Below are 5,246 nucleotides of genomic sequence, written 5' to 3'. Positions count from 1 at the left end.
CATTCCTAACAGTTGCCATACGTAGCCCAAATGGGGGTGGCCGAGCGCACACTTAGGTTGGGCCACCTCTGCCACCTCTATTTCGGCCACGTATGGCAACTGTTAGGAATGCACAATTTAGGCATTCATCATTCCTTCCGAATTCGGACCTAATGCGGTAACGATTAGGCTTGCAGCATTTAGGTGTGCATAATCGTTTCCGCATTAGGCCCACATTCGTCTTTAGGCACGCCTAACTGAAATTCTAGTTTGGAGTGCATCTCACATAGATTGTTTTGAACGACAAAAAATTCTTAAAGTTGCGAACTTTTTTCTGGAAATTTTCGTATACCTTGCAATACACAGTTATTTCAAACTTTTGGCAGGTAGTGCATAATTTTTTTGTAACAGACAATTTTTGTTTTAATTGCTTATTTAAACTCACATCAACCACATTTATGGGTTATTAGCGACTTAATGTCTAGGTTCACAGTTGATTATACAATTTGGTATGCTTTAAGTAGTTCAGGAAGTTCTGAATCGATTTGCAGTTCCTCAGGTTGTCGCACAAGGAATTGATGTGCATTTAAACATGCATAATAATGTGATCTTAAAATGGCCTTACATCCTCACATGATTACGCTCATTCTATACTTCTGTCACAGCGAGGCTGATGATCTTTTTCTAACATCGCTAAAAATACAAAATTAACAATTGTACCTGACCAACTCAGAAGATTCGAAGAGCTATTACCAAAATATGCAAATCAGCGACTTGGTAAGTAACTACATACATTATCCGCGCACAAGTAATTCGACGAACAACTTTCCCGCGCAATTCAAGCAAGTCGAAGCTACTCAATTAGGAGATTTTTTATTAATTATCGATCAGAGATATTCTTGGGCACGATCGTTACTCCCAAAGTGCCCGAGGAAAATATCCGATTGCAAACATTCGGTCGGTGAAACTCGCGCTCATATTTTGCAAATATGCGTGTTTAACGAGCATACACACAGAGACGTGTGCGTTGATACGGAGAAAATTGCTGCACCGAATGTAAACGATCATTTTTATCAAATTCTCCAATCACCTGGAAGTTCGGTCCGAGTTGCGACAAAACTTATGCACTACGTCCGGGCCAAAAGTGAAATTAATCGATCAGCAATTACAGTCCATTTGATAGATTCCTCTAACTGTAAAATGGGAATCTACGAATATCTGTTAAATTCCCTAACGAGATGGAAAAAATTGAAAAATCGTTTGCCTTAAAACTTTCAACCGGCGGTTTGATCTGATATTCGTTTAACCGAGGGAGAAAAAGTAAGGAAAATCAATATTCGGATATTAGTCGAATCGATAACGGTTCGGCACTCGTTAGTAAATAAACCATAGCTGCGATCTCTTTTCAATTAGCTATCAGGAACATCCCCTTCACGACGAAATTTTACTTCTTTTCTTTTTCTATTAAGGAGGGAAAAAATTCATACTTTTATCAACATTTTTGAGCCACAAGTGCAAGACATTACAAATAAAGTGCGATTCCCATCGCGACAATAAGTAGTTGGCACATACGTGCAATAATTTCCAACGCCAACCCGACCTTCCAACCACCAAGAAGCGCGGGAAGCTGCGATACCACTAAAGATGGCCTAAAAATAACGTCTCCAAATGATTATTTTTCCTTTAACGTTATAAAAGTAAATGGAAAGTTATTCACATGTTAACAATGTGCAAGTTAGAATAACGTATATCTGTAAAATAGATTGAAACGTTAATTAACGTATAGGTAAGAGTATTCACGTGTTAAAAATCCTTGCGCTACGCTGTTCTTGTTAAAATGAGCTTCATATGTGTAGAAAAAGGTGAAGCACACAGGAGGATAATGCTTTTAACCGATGAAAAGTAGCCAACTTTTTAAAGCTCATAGTAAGACATAATAATACATCAAAGGTGTTCTACTTCAGCTTTCAAAAACTAAATAGAAACCGCGACAGAAGCAGCAAGATACAGTTATAGGATGCATTATAGAACTCGTGTTAATAGGAGCTATATAATATGCAACGAATAAAAGTACACAAAGCTTACGTGCGAAACCTATATTTTCGAAAGTCTTGAGAACAATTATATTTCGTTGGTGTATATGAAACGTCGATTTTTCAAGTGAAACTTTAGATATGTTCGTTTGAAAATCATTTCCATGCGATTTTAGAAGATTTGTCCAACGGTTTAACTAGTTTCGTTATTCCAAATTTATAACAACAATTAGTCTTTGAATTCTAGAATTCTCCGAGTGCTGCTTTCACAGTGCCTTCATTTTGGAATAATTTATTTGTTAAAATATTGTTCAAGTGTGTGAAAAAAATGGTAAATAAATAGCGTCAACATAGACAACATTTGAATTTAAAAAAAAAATACTTCGGGATTATATTTTCAAGACTACAAACACTCGAAAAATGCCCAAATTGCAAAATCGATTTTTTGACACTTCCAGACCAGAACACCCCCTTAAGATAAGACAGTGTTGGTGTTTAAATATTTAAGATAAAAAGATATTCGAGGTCAGAAGAAAAACAGTGATCTGTAATGAAGAGTAAAGGACATTAACAGCTTTGTCAGTCGACAAGCTTAGTTCCAGTTAATAGAAAACAGACAATTATTTATAGTACTGTAATGTGCAAATTTAAAATATTTTATTACATCTCTCGAAAGGAGGTTGAACATTTGAAGAAAAAAATACCAAGAAATATCAGGAAATATCAAGCACTCAGATGCAGACACTGTTAGAAGAGGAAAATAGAAAGTTTAAGATAAGAACCGAAAGCTTTTTTTAAGAGAAAATAGAAGCCAGTTGTATGAAAATTCAGCGTTCAAAAGCATTGCTCCAAACGGTATAAGTTAAATTGCAATCATTCGAGAGAAAAATCTATTCAACCGTTACGCAGTGAGATTCATAAATATGCAGGTAAATACACCAAGGTAAATACACTACACCGATAACAATAGATTTAAATTGAAGCCGAACCTGGATAAACAACTTTTCCACGTTGGATAATGGCACTATTATGAAACGGCGGGAGAGAAATTTACTAGTCGCAATCAATACACCATCACCTCGGGAATAAACGCTATTACACGAGTTTCTGTCAAGTGTATATACCTACATTATATACATACATCGAGACCGAGCTCCGCATCGGAAACACTGCTGCAAAGATAAGGATATAATAAGCAGCTGAGATGGAAACAGATCGCCGAGTTCAGAACTAAGCCCTCCGACATTTTCGAAATACACGAAGGGTATCAAGAATATACCGAGTATCTACTTAAATCCTTAAATTCCTAATATACCAACCACTCAGAAGCCAAAATGATTAACTCCACTTTTTCATATTCTTCCAATTTTAGTATCGAAGCACATATTTGGTGCTTAATTTTTCACAAATAAAAAGAATTTGATAAACTTTATTTTATTGAGTTAACCAGTGGGTTTACGACACAGTCGCCTAGCAAAGCTATCTTTGAGAAGTTTCTTTCAAATTTGTACGCCATAGTGGACCGTTAGGGCCTTCATGGACGCAGAAATTCTCCATTTCTGCGTAGCATACGAAACGCTAGTGCCCTGCTTCTGCTCACTCAATAGCATTAGACGTGTCATAAACCCATTACAGGACACACGAGCGCAATTCGTGAACACAGGTACGTTCACCTTCGGGCCTGGTTCTTCGCCAGCTATTAAGGTGGGTGACTGCTTGAATAGCGACTACTCGAGGTCTGAGAAGTCCACCGATTCGCCAACCTTATCACTGCCTATATTTCACAAATTTTGTTACGAATCGACTAACTCTTCACTAGACTCGCGGGATACACTCGAAACAACAGGTAAGTACCGTAGCGATCGACCATTAACCAGTCTCAGAAACACATACTTAACACTAGAACTACCGGCCGGGTCAAAATAACCCATCAGCGATTTTTATGTAACTAAACCGTGATTAAAAAATTAGATACGTGTCGATTCAAATAGAAGTATATATGCCAAAAATAAAATCAGAAAGTTACAAACAATAATTCTTACCAGTATGGAACATTTACTTTTTTTGGGAAGTTGCTAATGGGTCATTTCTGACCCGTTGGTGGTTCTGGTGGTAAAACTACCTCGCACAACATAAAATTGGCGTGTAAGAGATGCGTAAAAACTACTTAAAAAAAATAAATACAAAATTTGTTAATTTACACAGTTCCTCAGTTTTCCAGTAGTTTTCCTTCCTTCAAAAAATACGTGTCGAATATTTTCCAAGAATTACTATACACCAAAATTTCATCAAACTCGACGATTATCACTTGGAGATGTTCCCTTGTGAGTGTTTACAGATCCTCTAAAAAAGTATTTTCACTAATATTAGCATAATCGTAGGTACCTTTAGAGCCTTTCAAAAAATACTCATCCAAGAAACGAAGATCTACCTGTAACAAGGTCACATACTGTATACTAATAAAAGCACGAGAATCGTGATTAAGATAGGATTCGAATATTCCGTTGATTCGTACACGTAAGCCAGAAGGATTCCACGGATGATATCAGGATTTGTAATCTGCAGCTTGACCCGAACTCTATGTAAATTTCGGCAACCTGGAAGGGGGCAAGGGTAGAATGAAGCGGGATAGACCGGACTAAAAGAAAAGATACAAAAGAGAAGACGGCGGAGGATGAGAGGAGTTTCGAATCTCTGCACGTCCGCATATTACCATTGATGGAAGTATCCGGCTCTCTTTTGGAAACAAACGTAACGATTTTATCTAAGATCGAGGGATCAATACGCGCCTCGATGAACCGTAAAACGGGGCATCTCGGAGCGCAACCGAACCATTTCTGGAATTATGCCCACGAACAATGCAAGCGTTCCGTGTTTTAATCCTCCTGACCGAATTTGAAAAAATAAATGGAGGGCAGAAGGAAACTCGCATTAACATCGAGTATTGACACAACCCAGAATAAAATCTGTTCTCGGAAGAATCAGCTTCTTCCGTGATATTTCGTTTCTCTTGTTAGAACGATGTTTAGCGAGAAAGCTGACCTGTTTCGGAGAACGATTCTGTTTCTTTCGTCATGCTTCACGTGGGTTTTTGGAAAGTTTCGGTAAGGTACTGAATGTTTAGAAATGTAGAGTATTTGGATTTGTGAAACGCAGTATTAATTGAGGTTAGGAGATCGAAGAAATTACAGTTAGCCTGGAAAAATTGGAAAGCTTCCATTGAAGCATTTTAAA

The sequence above is a fragment of the Habropoda laboriosa genome, unplaced genomic scaffold (genome assembly GCF_001263275.1).
Source record: "Habropoda laboriosa isolate 0110345459 unplaced genomic scaffold, ASM126327v1 scaffold128, whole genome shotgun sequence".
In the NCBI taxonomy this organism is placed as follows: domain Eukaryota; kingdom Metazoa; phylum Arthropoda; class Insecta; order Hymenoptera; family Apidae; genus Habropoda; species Habropoda laboriosa.
Note: the sequence above shows the minus strand (reverse complement) of the source record.